The sequence below is a fragment of the Anser cygnoides genome, chromosome 3 (assembly GCF_040182565.1).
Source record: "Anser cygnoides isolate HZ-2024a breed goose chromosome 3, Taihu_goose_T2T_genome, whole genome shotgun sequence".
In the NCBI taxonomy this organism is placed as follows: Eukaryota; Metazoa; Chordata; class Aves; order Anseriformes; family Anatidae; genus Anser; species Anser cygnoides.
Genome location: NC_089875.1, coordinates 27952601 through 27971267, shown reverse-complemented (window position 1 = coordinate 27971267; position 18667 = coordinate 27952601). Strand labels below are relative to the sequence as shown.

At 39.9% G+C, this 18667-nt stretch overlaps 1 long non-coding RNA gene across 4 annotated transcripts in view; it reads left to right on the top strand.

The window, feature by feature from the left end:
- The window catches only part of LOC106031485 (uncharacterized), a 70271-nt gene extending 65370 nt beyond the window's left edge, over positions 1 to 4901 (top strand). For 3 of the 4 annotated variants that reach the window (XR_010830147.1, XR_010830146.1, XR_010830145.1), the window contains exon 9: positions 1393 to 4901. This is a non-coding gene — a long non-coding RNA (uncharacterized lncRNA). Of the gene's footprint in view, positions 1 to 138; positions 253 to 1392 lie in introns of all 4 variants that reach the window. The other variant, XR_010830144.1, reaches the window with a different exon arrangement.
- The last annotated feature ends 13766 nt before the right edge of the window (positions 4902 to 18667 follow it).

Genomic DNA, 18667 nt, shown 5'->3' with positions numbered 1-18667 from the left:
CCAGAATTCTCTCTGTACATGAATTCACCCCATGAGCGAGTGTTTTGAAGTAAGTCTGATCACTTAAAGCCAAGACTTGGGCTCATTCTAACCATGAACAAGCTGGTAACAAATAACACATTCAACTTTCGGCCACAGGAAACTGTTAGGTTGCCTTTTTATAGAAGACTACAGCCCTAAAGCTCCCGAGCACAAGAAGTATCGTACGGACTTGGAAAGTGTTGAACACCTACCATATGCACATAAAGAAGGGTAATAAAGATGAAAGGCCTGAACTGAGCTTTAATTCCCAATTTTCTGCTTTTGATTTATCAGCTGCTTCTGCATTGCTGTGATTTTCTTTGGCCTAAAATTAGGTAGAAGATGCTTGAATTGCTTAGTTTGATCAAATCAGTCAAACTTGAGCTTTCCTCTGTCAGTGTAACAGATGATAAATATAAAACTTGTGAGAACTTTCTTGCTTTCTTTAGAGCATTTTTCTGCATTTGTTTCTAAACTGCTGTGGACAGTTCCTGCCTGTCTGTCACTGCTGGTACTGCAGTCATGCTGAGATGGGCACTGAGTTAGTAGGTCTGGATCAGGATGACTGTGAACTTGAGCTAGGGCTGGCTTGGTTGGGTCAAGTGCCATAAAAACATGGCTGAGGTGCTCTGGGGACCTTAACAGCTTCTCTGCATAATGCTGCAGTGTGCAGTGTGACCATCTCAGCTGTCAGTTTCGGTCAGGAGTCTCTGCACTGTGGTCCACTGCCATATGTGGATATATTCTGGGAATTACCCTCCACAGGACTTCTGCCATCAATAAGCACCTCCCATAGAAAAAAGGGCCTTCAGACAGGCCTGGCCATGAGTGAGACAATAAAGGCTAATCCTCTATGCTGCTGAGCCTCAGCTTCTAATAAAGGACTCAGAACTTGTAAGGGTAAAGCTTCAAAGTGAGTACAGATTTACAGGGGGAGGGCAGATAAGAGGGTTGTAGCCCACCCATTAAGACCACCTGGTCTTAATATATGGTAGCAGTCAGTCTTCGTGCGACACACTCTTTCCGTATCCTAACCCCATACCAGGGAGTGAGATTTCCAAGAATTCTGCTGGCGATGTACTTGTCAAAGTTGGGTGCACTACAGAACCTAAGTCTGTCAGTCATACATAGTAGTTTTATCACCCCTTGAACTGTGGCAGCTAAACCTGACAGTGATGGTGAAGCAGAACCTTAGAAAAATAATGTTTATGGCATTTAATATCACTAATCTTTTCGGATGATGAATGCATGCCCAATGCTTTGAAGATGTAAAGGTCTGCAAAAATGCAAACTATCAATTTATCTGGAAATGTGTTTTGTGGCATCCCAAAAAGTACTCTCATTTTTTATTCCTTTTTTGTGCATGTGCAGGAGTTCTCATGAATTTTCAGCAATGAGTCCATCTGGGAATAATTTCATTGTGAGAAGAAGGCTTCCATTCTATCAAGAAAAAAGGCTGCATGGAAATCACGGAAAGCTACAGAAGAAAGTATCGGCCATTGTTTGAAAGCATTGTGGCCTGTGAAGATGGAAACCAGAAAGGGGATTTGCCTCCAAATTTTATAAGCTTCTAGAAACTCAAATGATGAGAAACAAATGTGAAAAAAATCACAAAAGTAGTGGTTACTAAAAAATAATAATTCTTAAAGCCCTGTTGCTTTTATGATGAACAGACCTGGTTAGAAGGATATTAATTATCTGGAATACCATCATTTAAACAGGTGGAGATATTCCTAGTATTTTTTGGTTGCTTCCTAGATTAGTATTAAACTTCTCAGCTGCTAACAATGAAGTTATCAGCCACTGGAACAAATTATTAAGAGGAACAGTGAGCTTACCATTTCTTGAAGTCTTCAAACAGAGTGGATGGTATGCTTTAGCAAACAATGGAGACACAGCTGGGTGAAATTATATGGTTGTACTAAAGAGCAGGGAACATGAGATATTCCATGTGGTCCTTTCTAGCCTTAAGAGCTATGGATCTATAATTTCACAAATACCATTACAAAGAACTCCTCAGATGTAGTGATGACCATGGCAACAATCTGAGTGCAACTCCTGATTGGAGGTAGCTTATTCTAAAGTATTTTGAGAAATTACAGACCTATAATACAGTTTCTACGTGGTACTGTCACTACATGGTCATTTTACTATCATAAGGGGGCACTGTAATTTTATAATATTAGAAATGCCTTTTTGAGGACTAAAGAGCTCATTGTACTTCAGTTCATTAACAAGCATATAAACAAGTAAGCATGTATACTGCTGCTTTCTTGATATATATTTCAGCCATTACAATGAGAAATAAGTATGCAAGATTCACTCAGTGAAATAAAAAGCAATCCACGCAGGAAATTCTAAGATATTTCTCATTAATGTAGACCATTTCTAAGCTAAACTAATTTTCTCCTCCTTGTAGTGTGATCTGGCATACAGATTAAAAAAGAACCCTTTTCTATAGCCAGTCCTCCAGTTGAGAACAGCTAAACCATTTTTTTCCCAGATTTCCAACACCTTTGGGCATTGTTCACTGTCAAAATTTAAACACAGTGGGATAGTTGGAAGTTTGGGAAAGGTATACCTGACTGAGCAGTTGGGCATGAACAGCAATAGTTCTTCAACTTTGAGAAGTATTTTATTTTCTATAAAGAAAGAAGGAGTTTAGTGACTACATGCTTAGAAAGAAGCCTGTGCCATTTCATGGTAGCTCTTGAACATCATCTTTAAAACTTCAATTTTTAACATTGTCTGATTTTAAAAGAGAAGAAAAACCAAAAAACCAGTAGCCTACACTGAAAAAGACTTCAAGTTATATGTATTGCATATTCTATTATCATCATCACCAGGACGGTCGCAAAAGGTATTCCTTCATTATGGTTAAACCATCTAACTAATCTTAAGACAAAATTACTGTGGTGCCAGTATGACTGCCACCCAGAAAGGTGGGTTTGGCAGCATAGCTATTACACTTGGGATGTCCTAACTAACGCTAGAAGATTTATCAAAACATAATGGCATAGCTTTTCAGCTACTTCAGGGAAAGGTGATAGTTTGGTGTCCAGGATGGATATGCATAATTCCAGATACAGATTTTGGGGTTTTAGATTGTAGTTAATGGATAGGTTTTTTTTGTTTGTTTGTTTTTTCCCCTGTGAGTCTCTCAAACTCTCTTTCTTGCTCATTTCTTTTATACTTGCACATTGTGCCTAAATATCTCCACTATTCCTCAGCTGGAGGGCTGTCTCCAAGACATGCTTTAGCCAAATGCATAGTGTGTGCCTCTCAGATACTAGGAACTGAGCACAGCATGGGAGCCCAGTAAAATCTGACTGCTTGTCATATGCGGGAATTCAGATTACTTTATCAAGCAGTCTTTTCTGATCTTAAGTTCCATAAATTTATGACTTGTGCTTATTCAAATAAGTTCATTTTTTTTTCATTTTTTTCATTTTTTTCTGTTTTGTACTTTGGAGAAAAGATGATTGGAAAAGCTGGATGCTGCAAAAGGGAAGTTGCCCCTGACTTTTCTTAAGCTTTTCAAATATGGTATACTTTATTTTTTATTTTTTTTATTTTTTTTATTTTTTTTATTTGTACCTAGTTTGTCATAACAGTCTCAGCATCAACAGTGACTAATTTCTTTGTCAGGCAAAGGCCATAATAAAATATGGGTGTGTATGTTTAACACCAATTTCGTGAATCTACTAGAAGAGTTTTGTGTTGACTTGGTTGAAGGAGCGCCTCATTTTTAGTACCCTAAAGATTATCTGCGTAGCTCTCTTTTAAAAGTATAATAATATATGTTATATATATTAAAACGTGGTATAAGGAGATAATTGTACATTTGAAAGTTTGGAGGTCTAGACTATGTTTCCATTCACCAAGGTAGTTCTCAAAGGTCACTTCTGAGCCACAATGCTAGGAAACTGGGAAGAACTTGAACTGCTAATATGTTCCCTTTGTTGTGTGGATATACAGAAAACAGTTTTCTTATCCCACAAGGCTTCTGTTGATTTTGAAATTTTAGGCCTGGCATGGGGCTCAGTGAATATATGAGTGACTTAAGAAACAAGCAAACATACTTCATTTTAATGTTGACCTTTTTTTTCCTTTTTATTTTTTTTTAAAAACTTTTAATATAAACTAAATTAAATTTCATCAGGAGAAGATGCTTTTAACCACAAAAAGAAGACTTTTTGTATTAAAAATGTTGTAATGGCACATTTCTAGAATTTCAAAACTTTTTTTCAAATTTTTTTGAGGACAGGAAGTTCTTCTGGGAATAATTTCAGTTATGATGAATTGTTGGTTGTGACCATCTCTCTTCTTCCCTTTGAAAGCCCTGTTCTCACTTCCCGCTCTAAACACAGGCTTCCAATACTTTCCAGAAATCTAATGTATGATTGCCTCAATTGCAGTGTTGATGCATTCTGGTGAAACATAGGTTCTGGGCAACTTGCTTTATCTACTGGTGCAATGACACAAAGGCAAGGGTATTGTGACAGTCTTAACTGGGTTTCTTTTTTCTCCACAAGTACTTTGGATTGCAATAGTTTTGTGTTTCGTTTTTCTACATTTCATGTACTGTTTTAATTTCAATTATTGGTTGAAACAAGTAGGTATGAGTTACATGTATGTTAGAAATTAATTTTGTTAACACACTGAACCCTTTATTATCTGTCTGGAAGGATAATATACTGTCACTAATGACAATGGTTGTGTTGATGGGACAAACTCTGATGCTTTCAACAAAGGATTATTAATGAACCTTATTTTAAAAAGTCTGCATGACCCCTATACCTGGGAAAGAATGTTGGATTTTTTCAGTTTTGATGGCAATATTTGCGCTACCCTGGAAATAAATGCATTTCATGATTTGACTGAATGGGCAATCTATTCTGCTAGGAAGAAACTAAGGCACATGTTACCTTGCAGCCAGAGACTGAGGAGGCCTCGATGGTGAAACAGAAGCACCAAGGTTGGGTAAGTTCTGCCCAAATACTGCCAAATGAAAATCCTCATGTTTCTCTCCAGTGTGAGAAGAGGAATGCAAATCAAGATGTTCAGAGCTCTGAAAAGCAGGTTGATTGATAAATTTTGAGTAAGGAAGAATAGGAAGTTATCATATAAGTAAGATGATTTTTTTCCTTACTGAAACCAAAAAGGCCTGCGTTTCAGCAGTTTCTTCCCTTCCCTGTTCCAGCTGAGCACTGCTGTTCAAGGTCTACTGATTTAGAAAATAAATGTTACCTTATATATGAACAGCATATTGACAGTTTTAATAGCTTTAAAGCTCACAATCCTGCTATCACAATCCTACTCAGAAAAAATGCACAATCTACTCAGCTGTTTCCACGGGCATTGTTAACGAGTGCAGCTTTAGAGTGTCAAGGCCCAGGGGCACCACCAGGCCCTGGTGTCCCTGCCTGGCCCCCTGGGGCTCTCCCCCTCTGCCCCGGCCCCCACACCAGCCCCTGCCCCAGAGAGGCCGCAGCAGGGCAGGGCTCCAGCTCCCCACAGCCCTGCCCTGCCTGGCCATGGGACCTAGTGAGCTGGGTTCAAGTCCCATCCCCTGGGAGATGCCCAGGACTGGGGCTGCGTCAGTGCCCTGCTCCTGTCTGGGGCGGTGGGACATGGGACAGGCCCTGGTGGACTTCTAAGGAGTCCCCACCACTACCAGTGTCCCCGCATCAAGAAGCTGACAGCACATGTAGCACCCTGATGTCAAATTATGTGGTAAGCCCCTGCCACCCAGATTGTCTGAAGGTGGTGTTGTGTCCAGATACAGCAAACACTGTCATATTTCTAAAAATACTTGTGAGGCATTATTAGCCTCCAAAAGGAAAGGTTTCCTCATGGTAGAGTTGCTGTGCTTTATTCACAGCAAAGAACCGTGCTCGTGACGAAAACAAGTTTTGGAAACCGCCTGTTACCTGACCTTCACTGCAGTATGTTCCCCTGAGGTAAATGACATGGTGACAGGTTGTATCGCAATAACTCAGGTGAATCAAAGGCGAAATTTTCAATCATCAGTTTTCTAAAATTAAGTAAAGGTTCATAGCTTTTCAGCTCTGAAAATAACTCTGCTCTTTTGTTTCACGCTTTGCTGAGAAAGAGCTGAGATCTCCCAATACAGATGTTACCTTTACATAATAGCTTATATCACAACTTTTCCATCAAAAACAGTGAAGGTTGTGTGGGGATGCCTGACTTTACTGGGACTTCCAGCACAGTACTTACAGAAAGTTCCAGCACAACCTATTCTGAAGCACAAATGATAGATACATATGTGTAGTCATCTCTGTACTCTCTCTCTCTCTCTCTCTCTCTCTCTTTCTCTCTCTCCTTTTTAAAGCAAGGTTTTGAAATCAGAGCAAAGAGTCTGAAGTCCAACTGGAAACTGATTAACGCTGTCTCTGGGATCAAGACATCCTCATTGCTAGGCAGCTGAAGGGAAATAGATATTTTCTATTTCAATGTGTCTATATATACTACGTATTACCAGTAGCACTTCTGTGAGCAGGAGGAATTAGCAGCAGCCTTAGCAAAGGATCAGCACTTCTCTATAGTCTCACAGAGACTCACAGTGCTTCATGATGCATTATTTTTTAAGCAATAGTTCTGAAAGAAGCACCGCCTTATCCTTCTAGCCTAGGAAACCAGAGGTCTTTCTTTTCTATTTCCTGTGTCAAGACCTCCTTAGCATTCATTCATATTGCAAACTTGGCAGCCCACGAATTGCAGCCAGCAGAATATCCAATTAGCCAAATGTATTATGAAAATTAAATGCCATACTTGTATATTAGCCTTCATGTAACAGCCCACTCTTGGGTTTCATCTGTTACTGTCTGTACTAATCAGTAGCACTCTTCTGCTGTCTGGTTCATTTTATATAGTTTCAAATCCTAAATTTGATGCATAGCACTACTGTTATTTCTGGACTGACATGGTACCAGTGTGTTGTAGAAGATCGGTGGAGAATTTTTGGCAGTGCAGTAGGGAGTGACAGGGACTTGTGGTGCTGCCCTTTGCTCCTGGAATTGAGGCAGGAACAGAGGCTTGTGACGGGGAACAGGACTGCATGCTTCTTTCTCTTAGGCACAAGTGGTTTGCAGCTGAAGACAGAGGAGGTTTGGTTTCTGTGCACCTCTTGTGCACTGTGAAAGTGACTAACTGCTCTTTCATTTTGAAACTGAAAAGGAAGCACATCAGCTTGTGGTTCTGATGCTAAAATAATTTGTTTAAATGGTAATTCTTGTTTCTGAATCCTGATGATTTGATTTTACTAATTGTGAATTTGGAGTATCTGCAGACTCAGGAATATTTCAGCAATTTCTATCTGACATCAGTTTAAATGTCTTCCCACATGACTATGAGGATAAGTACTTCTCTATAAAAAGAATAATGCTTCTTGTGTACAGTTATATGGCAATTAAAAAAGATGATTATTTGGAGGTCAATGGTAATGGCAGTTAACTGCATTATCTACTTGGCCTGCTTACAGCTGACTCATGGCAGCATCCTGAACCTTCAGCTCCATAAAATGAGTGGTGGGCGCTATAGTACATAAAAACCTCGTTGAAAATAACATTGCCTCTGAAATTCAGATAATCTCTCAGGAGTCCTGTCTGTACTAAACTGTTACTCTCATCATATTTATGTCTTGAATTCTCACTCTCTGTTCGTTCAGAAGTAGGTTTTTGTATTGCAACCTCATCTTGACATTGCATTTCTTAAATAGTATTTTACACATGGTATAAATACTCGTGCATGGATGTTGTCAATAGAGAATATTTGTCCTTGAAAATGAGAATATAACTAAATGACCTTATGAATCAGGAAGGTTTATATTTTGCAATGTTAATTTAAACACCAGCCAGAAGGGACAGTGCTGATAAATAGTATCAATAGATAGGTTTATTTCATTTTAAGGACAAAACAGAAGCACTGGATTCACAACTTTACTATTGGCTGCATTGACTAAGAAATGATACTCCTGACTATTTCGGGTACTTGAACAAGCTTATATACACTACAAGCTGAACATGAGCCCTTTCTGTTTATTAGGAAATGAAATACTTAATACTTGAAGAAAGACATTTTTTCCTTCCCACCTTTGCAACACAACTTCTGTATTTCCACAGCCAGATCAGAATAATTGTTGCAACTTACGTTATCCAAACAAAGCTACCTGTTATCATATGTTGCTGTTGACCTGACCTCATCATACCCCCAGCTCCTGCCTTCAGCTTAAATTCCTGCAAGGCCAGTTTAGGAGTTTGACTGAAGGAACCTGTTACCTGTAATACAGCTATGAAGAGCAGCACTTCATAGAAGTGCTAAAGCATAGACTTGCAAGAAGAGAAGTTTTATTCTGGACTTAGGAGATGTTGCTTTATGTATATTTTGGAAAATTCAAGGCAAATAAGTAGCCTTCCACTCCCATTCCTCCCCAAGCAAAGAAATGAAGGCATTTTGGAGGTGGATATTTGAGTTGTGCAGCATGGATGGGATTGTTTAATAAGTATTCTTTCTTTTTCTTTCATTACATGAGGCTTTGCTTTTCTTGGATCACAAAAATTCTTGTAAAAATGTAACAAGCTACTATTCTAATATGCCAAATAAGAAACAGATGGATCTCCTCAAAGAATAGTCTATCAGTAATATCAATGGGATCTCATGCTTAGGGACCAGGCACCTCCCTTTCCTCATGCCAGTCTTCTTAGCCTGAACAAAGAGGCACTTCTAGCAATGACTTGCACATGACAGAGGAGAAAAAGGAGGGTTTGGTAGCTTCAAAATAAAGCACAGCATTTCTTCTCTTTTCACAATGTATTCTTAATGTGCTTTACCCTTGACTATTATGTGCAAAGTTTTCTGTGGTCGACTGATTTAAACAAAAAGCTTGACCCTGTTCCTTCACACTAACAACTCAACTGGTGTAACTCCATTTCCTCAGTAGAGTTCCTCTGACTTACGTGTGTGCCTTCCCACTTAATACCAAGTAGAGCTATGTTCATGTGACTACACAAGAGCCTTTTGAATTAAGAAAATAACAGTTGGTATAGTGTACAATAGGGTGTACGTAGCACTCCTTAGATGCCAATGTATGCATTTTAGATTAAACCTAGGTAAAAGCAAACATGAGATGGATTCTGTGATTCTTGACTGCTCCCTAAGGTGTTACGGCAATACATGTGAGTTGCACAAAAGATGCTCTTCAGAAAAATCAAATAATAAAGCTGAGATATTCCTTTACTACTGGTATTTTCTTTTATTTGGGGTACTTCCAAAGTTGGACGGGTGGGATATACAGTACTTGTTTGTTGATGGAATGATTACTTAACCCAGATAAAGCGCATACATACTGTTATTTTAATAAAAGAAAGTAGGCTCGTATTTAGAAAGGAAATATCATACAGTAAACATCCTTTTTTACTGGTCTAGTTGTTTTTCTAAACTTGTGTCAAGCTTGAGATATTTTCCTTCCAAAATAGATTTTTTTGCAAGAGTCTACAAGTTCTGTAATACCTTTTCCAGTATCTGTTGAGTGAGCCAAAGGTCTGTGGTCAAGTGGGCATCTCAGTTACAACTCTTTATTGAGCATCTAATACATTAGGCTTTAACTCACACAGACCTTTCTCCTCCAGAGCAAAGCTGTTGAGCCTTTCATTTTTGGCTTCATCCTAGGTCCAAGGAAAACACCAGAAAATGAATCCAGTCTTCAACTGATGATATCTACAAGCCTTGGATGTCCATGATGTTTTGGTTTAACCTATTCAAAGTGATCGGGAAGATTTTTTGTTTGTTTGTTTATTTGTTTTAAATTTGATTTTAGAGCAACCTGAAAACATGTGGAAAGAACTTATGCTTTCAGATTTTAACTTTATTTCCCTCAGAGCTTAATTACTTCTCAGGAGTTATTGAAGTCTTGTTAGGATGTCTTATAGTGATTTTCTCACCTTTTACATCCCTCCCTTATACATCTTAGAATGACTTTTAACTAAAAATTTGTTATGTCTAGTTGTGTTCTGTAGATGTTATTATCACTCATCTCAACCTGTAGTAAGGTTACTTGCTGTAAACACAGTAGAGATCAGAATGGAACTGCATGTAAGTGCTGCTACCCACAGAACTGGGGGTAGTAACGCTGAATTACTTACAGTCCTGGGGTGTACCCATTTGGAGATCAGCTCTCATGAATGCATCTGGCTTGTTGTAGATGTACATTGTTAAAATGAATATATGGCTTTGCTACGTTATGACCCGTCACAGGACTCCAGATGGAAACACACTTCTTAGAGAAAGAGATTAGATTAGGAAGTGAGAAGTGGTACAAAAATAAGTCATATTGCCTTCATAAAGAGGTCTGTGTTCAGGATCAGTTCAATGTGCAGCTGCAGGAACCTGATGCCATCATCTGTGCTTAGACCTGCCACAGCAGCAACCATTACAAGGTACTCCAGGCCTTCTGCATATGACAAGAAGATATGGCAATCACTTGTGTTGCTGGCATCCCAGAGATCCTCCCAGGTGCATTCGAGGGTGTTGATTGGGATGTCAAGATGAGTTCCCCCCAGGAGAAATAATTTTTCTTCCTTTATTGCCGGAGCAGATAAAGAAAGTCCAGCAACTGCTTTGATGCTGAGCTGTGATAATGGTGGGCTGAACATGCCACAAACTGAAGACGTGGTGTCAGTATGGAGGACAGAGCCAAAGTATTTGCCATACCCTGAAGGGAAAAAAAGGGGTGCACATGGAAAATTGCCTGAGTGTTTTGTATTTTGTATTTTCTTTCTTTCCATAACACCAAATATTCTGTTACTGCAAGCTAACTTGCATTTCAAATTTTGTCCTAGAAATATTCAAAACAGTTTGTCTTTTGTAGTAGTTGAAGATTGGTTCAAAAACTGAGCTTCTGCCTGGTGCAATGTTTGAGGTTGTGGAATATGTAGGTTTTTTGTCTTGAATTAGCATGGAGAGTCAAAAGTGTTTGCAGAAAAAAGAAGTGAAATGTTTCTTTTTGATACGATCAGATCAAATATATGAAAACAAAAGCCCCCTCTTTTCAGAGAAGAAATGCTGGATATTTGATGATGACAATATTAATGACCTTTGAAATGCATTATAAATCCAGGGCAATGTCAACATTGGTATTAGTGGTGGATAAGTTTGTTTAAATAGCATTTATAGCAGCTTATTCATGAAACACAATCTTTTGGATGTTTAGAAATGTCTTATTATATTATTATGCTTAGAGCTTATAGTTATTATACTTAGAGCTGACCTGTTGCTCATTTAGCTGGGACTCAAATGTTCTTGCAGTCTGTCACACTTGCTTGGAAGGAGGAAAGGCTGGCAAAAAAGCAGAATTGCAAATACTTTGTTTCCAGTGAAGAGGCACCAGTGATGTTCAGGTAGACTACCAAAGTATTGGGCCTTCTCCATCAGAACGGTTTTATGTACCAACATATTTCACTGTCAAATGTTGCCAGAAAAATCCTCATTTAGTGTCTCTGAACAATGCTGGTACATTTTTTTTTTTGCAACGAACAATGCTGGCCACACTTATCCATGGGATAGTCATTAGTAGTTTGATTAGCATTGTTCTGTAATATGTCTTTTCAGCCAAAATCTAACAACCTTCCCCTCAATCTCCCTCTGTGAAAAATACACTAAAACTCTGTAAGGAACAATGAAGTTTTACAATCATTTAGTGAGCACACTTTTGTTCTGCAGCCGTGTCTTTACAATAAGGGGAAATATGCAAAGTGGTGAGCATCCTCATCCCCTGCTAAGTGCAAGAAGAAGCACCAGATTTTAATTATTCTTTAATATCTCTTTCTAAGAACTTTCAATTCAGAATTATCTTGATGACCTTAACAGAATGTTCTCTTTCAACAATGAGGATGTTCATATTTTAAATGAAGGACATGACAGAACGTCATGCTGATTTGCAAAAGTCCCTGGTATTCCATAGGTCTGAGAAATCTCCTGCATGTAAGGTCTTTTGTACAGTTTGGTGAGCAGTTCTGGTGTTTAAAAGAAGGACATGTCCAGCTCCTGAAGAGAAGAGACTTGGTATGACAGCACGAGCTTTGTACTGACACATGCCTTACTCTAAGCTTCGGTAGTGCCTGGTTGAAGAAACATTCCTTTGCTTTTTGAGTTTGGGATTGATAAGCGTGATTCCCTCTGCAGCCCAATTTTTGTTTTCACAGTCAACATGAGAAGAAAACCGGGAAGAGACAAATCTAATGCCTTCTGCAGATTATGCAGTACGTTAGGACTGAGGCTTCTCTGCTTTCAGTCTGTGTCACAGACATACTGCCATCATCAGAAGGAGTAGGCCCGAGAATTATAGGATGCTTCCTGCTATTTTCCATAACACACCTGGTCTCTATACCTGCAAACCTGGTGTCTTCTTGAGGTCTGCAGAAGATGAAGCTTTCTGCCACTGTTGGATAAAAGCATCAGAGTGGATCAATATACTCTGAATATTTACTCATGTCAGGTGAAGATGAATGGGGAAGTTGTAAAGAAAATTAATCCATTAATTTTCTTCTGCATTTCAAGGCTGGAACAATTACTTAGAATTCACTAAAGAATGCTGAAAGATATACATGGCACCCTACATGGGTATCTGTACTAAGATTACTCTGTATCTGCTGTAGGGGTAGGCACTTTGCTCATGGCATTGACTGTACAATTGTGACTCAGCAACAAAAGCTAGCAATTCTTGACTTCTAACAATCTGTGGATGTGATTTGATATAGGGCCAAGAGCTGGAGCCTGTTGTGAAGTATGGATGGCTGTAAAAGATAGTCGTCCAGGCTATCTGCAAAACAGTGATGTGTGAAGGTCACTGGTGGCCTATCTAACTTACCCCATCTGTTCCAGGGGAACTGAAAGTATGCCCATCTCCGTTCTCTCTATCGTAGACCTGGTGAGGTTTTCTGTTAACAGGAGACTGTTCCTTTCCATCAGTCTGTGGGTCACTGCCAAACAGCTCTGTTCCTTCTATATCACTCAGTGATATCAAATAGATGACATACATGACATCTTCTGTATTATTTTTCTGACCAAGGCTGAGAAGCTGTCCTCTCCATGAGGTTAAAGAGGCTTGTTTCTGCTGAAATCCTGCAGAGATGGAAAATGATGGCTGCCTTCCCTGCTGCTGAGAAGAGCTTGCAATCCCTGATAACTAATCTTGCACTACTTGCTTCAGGGCCAGTGTCTTACTCATGCATCTTGTGTTGGCAGTCACAGACGATTATTTGAGCTGGAAAGCTAGGGCACCAGGCATGAGGTGTCTGTTTTTGTGGTTTAGAACCTGGTTTTTGGCTTGCTGCAATGTTATATTATGTAATAGTAGTCTCTTGAATCTGCTAAACTGAAAACTTTTAACCAGCTAAGATCTGGGAGTGAAAGACCACGTGCTGCCAAGGTTTCACTGGTGCTCCGTGGAGCAGGTAAAGCAGGGAGTTTGCTAAGTGCTGTTGAGTGGTTGTGGGGGGGGGGGGGGGGGGGGGTGCAGGTCACAACTATTTATGGAGCATCACTAGGCATATGGAGCTGCCAGTGGGCAGGTGCAGGCCATGACTAAAGCACAATAAATAAGAGTGATGTAAACACTCACAACCCTGTAAACGTCCTCTTTCCTGTTTCTGCCCAGAGAGAGTGCTGTGACTCATCTAGATTATGATGAATGCTCATCTGCTTTTGTTTCTGAGTTGCCCTTGATCTCTCTAGAGATACACAGAGGTCCTGCATATCATGACCTGTGGCCTCCTACGTGCCTTGGGCATCTATCGTATTCTTGTTTGAAAATTGTATCTGTCTTTGGATATCTGCCATGCCAGCCTGCTTCCTGCAGGTGTGTGTAAATTGAGAGATTTATATGACCATGTCCCTGTATTATGCATGACCAAGCTCCAAATAGTTTAGGGCATGACATTGTTTTGGCTTGCTGTCGAGCACGTAACCTTCGGTAGCTGTGGTTTGGTCCGATAATGGCCCAGGATCTAGATGGTCCAAATGGCATATACAGCACATAAATGGTACATATAGCCACTCTGCTACACTACAGTTGTGGCCTAATCATAGTCGCAGAGATGAAGGCATAAATGTGGCCATAAATAGGTGAAAGAATTGAGAGTACTGCAGAAACTGTTTTGCAGGAGAGTTGCAGTCTGTAGGTAGTTGAGGGTGGTAGTAGCAGTGTCCAGTGAAGAAAAGCATTTCTTTCTCCCCACAGAATAGTAGGAAAGGGCCTTGAAGTTACTTACAAAGGAAGTAGAACATCCAGAAACATCGTTTCCAAATCTTTCATGACTGGATAAGGGGAAGGAAGGCCTCCAGCTGGGTGTGAAGGCAATTGAGGGCACAGTGAAGTACACAGCTGATCACAAGTTTTTCCAGAGAAATGGATGTTCTGACTTCAACTGAGATTTAGACTAAGTCTCAGCTTCAGAGCCAGCCTTGGGTCTGTGTTATGGATCATGTAACTGTTTTAGGTGATTTTACTCAGGTTTCTCTCATTTTATGAATCAGAAAATATAATGTTATCTATGTGTGAACATTTCCCCCCCTCTCAAAATCTTTTCAGCAGCCCAAAGGCTTGTCAAACTGGGCAGGGGTAGCTGTTGTGATGTTGAAAAGGCACAGCTTTATTAGGCTCTGTTAAAATGGGAAGGGATTCTTTTTCAGCCAATTAGTATTTAAGAAAAAAAAGCAAAAACCGTGTCTTCCTCAAACACAGCACACCATGTACTTCTTATTAAGGACAATGTGTGTGCTGAGTGTCACATTTCAAACTTCAGCTGTTTTTGCTGTTGCCCTATTCAAAAACAACTATGGTTAGAATTTCATTACAATGGGAAAAGTGTGTGTGTATATTTGTTTCCCACTGTTCCATAGCACAAAAGCTGCTCGGAATTTGCTCCCATTTTAGCAAGATGTATTGGTGTTTTGTTTTCTTTTGTTTTTAGCCTAAAGCATAAAAAATTTCAGCTTCAAAAGAGGATAAACGCGTGAAACCAAGAGGCTAAAGCAGAAATTATTTTCCAACTTTAACTGGTATTGGTGCTATTGCTGTGATAGCTGGCTGAATTCTTCAGTTAAGGATCTCAAAGCACAAGAAATGAAAGGTGTAATTTCTGTGTGTGCTTCTGGAGGTTCAGCTGAGATTACTTGATGCAGTATGTTACTTCTGTAAGTAGCTTTGTGGCTTCTGTGTTTCACTGCAGGAACCTTCTTCTTGTGGCTGAATCTGAGGTTCTAGGGCTCTCTGACACTATTCCAACCACATTATGTAGGGTGAAAGGGTTAGCGTACATGTCTAATTTGACAAGATAAATGAAGTGAAGGAACCAGTCTTTATTGTTAAGATAGGGAAATGAGGTGAGGGAGACATATGCTAAAGATCAGATAGATTAGGGCTAAGAACTGAGGCCATGTCCTACAATTCACTTAATGATAAGAGAAAGTATTTCTGCTTGGTTATGGCAAACTAACAGAGGTAATGTGCCATATTATACCAAAGTCCACTGAGGTCTTTTGGATCTCCCTTCTCTCCTCCCCTGCTTATTCAGAGCAGAATGTATTTTCACTAACGATTCTGCAGTGCTTTTGTACTGTATGTACAGGAAGCTGAATGAGTGTCTGGGGACCTTTTAATGGGATCTATAAAAAGTCTATGTCAATAAAATCCTGTCAGACCTATCCTTCAGTACGCTGATTACAGAGGAGGAAAAAGAAAGCATTGCTCAATGTGACTGCAATATTCCAACAAGTAATCTTCTCCCATGTGGTCATGTTTCCTCAGATAAGAAAAATTACTGCTCTGGTGTCAGTGGGGATGGGGTCACTGAATGGGAACAGGAGCGTTCTCATTTTTTTCACAATGGACAGTTGTCCTGTGTGTTTTCCTGACTGGATAAACTATGTCCATGGTTACTGGGCAAAGTTTATTTCTGTAGGAAATAGGTAACCATGTTTGTGCAGTGGGGGTATCGAGACACAGAGGATTTGAAAGGAAGGGTCCAGAGGTCATCAGCAGAGGGGATATGATGAGGAAATGCAATGAGATATATCGTGTGGATTCTGGCATATACTTCATGGGATGCTTCCTTTCAAGTGTTGGTGAGCAGGAGAGGTGAATAGAAGCTCTTTGATAACACAGCAGCAGGGTGAATTCGTTTCAGGGCGAGCTCTTCACCTTGTATGAAACAGTGCAACTGATTTATGCCCACAGAGGATTTGGCCTGAAGCTTTAATTGCTTTCTTGGCTAAGTTCTGTTTTCCTTATGTGTGCTCAGACGATCAAAAGAGTGTTAAATGTTATATTTCACCCAAACCTGTTGCTCCTGCCACCCTATTTGTTCATTATATTCTCCTGAAGTACTGCTGCTGAGTAACTTTATTTCATAGCTCCAATAAAAAAAAATGCATCCAGAACCAGAAATGTCTCTGGGAATGCCAACAGCATTCCTAAGCCGTCTTTTCTTGTTAAGTGACCAGTAGAATGCTGACGGGCTATAAACGTAGAGTTAATCTCACCAGATAATTTATGCCGTTGCTACACTGTTTGTATCCTGTGTTTCCACATTCATCCTCCTTCAGGTAAAACTTGTGTTATGACCTTGTGTTATGTTACTGCCTAGAGTGCCAATTAAACTGTGGCTGCTGCTCGTGTAGGTATGAGCTCAGAGCTGGGTGCTGGGGAGAGGGAGGCGTGTTGCTCAGAGCAGACTAAAGACCCTTCTCCAACAGGGTCTTAGATGGATTCTTAGATGGAAGCTCCAACAGTTGGCTTTGATTGAGTGCTCTGCCTGAGTTAGAACCTAAGGCACATGGTACCTTACAAAGGACCATCTACCTGAACTGGATTTACTCTTGCATACTGTGTAGATCTCACAAGGAGAAAATGGTGGTATTTTCCCCAAAGGGATGAAAGTCTAAAAGGACAATGACAAACAAATAGTGGAATGCAGAAAGGATATTTTAAAATTGTTTCTACAGGTAAGGATCAAATGCACGGAGACACTAAATTATTTACACAAGATCAGGCTAAAAAATGTGAAATGTGGAGTTAAACTGAAATTTCAGACTAGCACCTTAATGGTAGGATGCTAACTACTTGTTTCATTGTTGCTCTGTGCTTCTTTTGGGTATGAGTATCTATATCTTGGTTATACTTAAATAATAATCAAATATTTGTGGTAGAAAAGATGGCTGTGACAAATTCAGATGTGACTGTATACCTGGCTTCGTGTTATACTTTTGAAGTGGGTGGTGGAAGGCAATGCAAGAAGTTTCCTCATCTGCCTCAGCACATAAGCCATCCGTCTGGATTAGCAGGGAGCTGGTGACCTCGCTGGTGGGTGGCTGACTGGCTTTGCGGTGGAGGAACTCAAAAAGCACTCACCGATACCATTTCCATTGTAATATATACCATGATCTGGTACAGTAGGCTAGAAAAAATTGTTATCATTAGAAAACTCATCGTTACATTCCTTATATCCTTCAAAGGAACTCGACAGTTTTAGATTGTTGAAATCTCTCCAGAGGGTGGGTAGAAAGGTGTGAAATTATGCTTTACACTACACTCATAGTAAAGGATCTTTTTTGCTTGGGTAATGTACCTGTCTGAACAGTCTTTCTATCTGTAGCAGCCTCTCTGTGTTACTTTTTTTCTTGTCATTTGCATGTTCTTGGTACTGGGAAGCGGTAACGCAATCTGATACTTGACAGTTTGTGTAGTACAATCCACCTGCTACTCTTAGAGCAACAGTAATGCCTCATAGTTGCATGTTTTTATACAGCACAAGAAACTCATTGGTCCTCAGAGCTTGCCTGAGATGCTGCTGGAGGCTGCAGTCAAACAAGGTGAAATTTTTAGAAACTGCAGTCACTTTTCTGTTAATGCAGTCTGTCTAAGGGAGCTTCCATGTCAGTGGTCAGCCTTTTCCCTGATTGACCCTGTTAGCTAAGGGTAATGCCAGTGGAAGCTCTGTGCCCTGAGTGCAGGAGGTTTTCTGATGATTTGCATTACAGGCTGTAGATCTGCTGCAAATAAATAAAGGTGATTTGGTACCGCACAGGAGCGCTGATGGTTTGTGTTCCAAAGGTCCTGTCTAGATAGGAAACTGTGGACCCTCACTTAAATAGTGTACGTACAAGAATGGAGCATTGATGTATACTCTCCACTATCAAATATATATCTCCACCGTCTTCTTGAAGTTCTGAGAAAAGATATAAACAGTCAATATATACTCCTCCACTCCAAGCTCGTTGGAGACAATGGGAAGTTAACTGCTTATCAACCAGATTTGGAGGACAAACACTCCTTCACGTTATTCTGTCCAGATTGCAAAACTGTGCAAACAAATGAGTCTCTGCAAGTCTCCGAAGGAGAGGAAAAAGTCTCTAAACTCTGTTTTGATGCTTTTATTATAATAATAGTGTCTTTGCAGTCGTGGCTGCCAGAGAAAACATATGGTTGGAATATAAATGTGATTCTTCTATTAATCCTTTGGTTTAGGACTATGCAAAGTAGAGCTACATGAGCCCAGAAAGTCATAGAGACTGCCTTTGGGAGAGAGTCCTACTTGCTTTGTGAACACAGAAATTTCCTGCTGAAAGA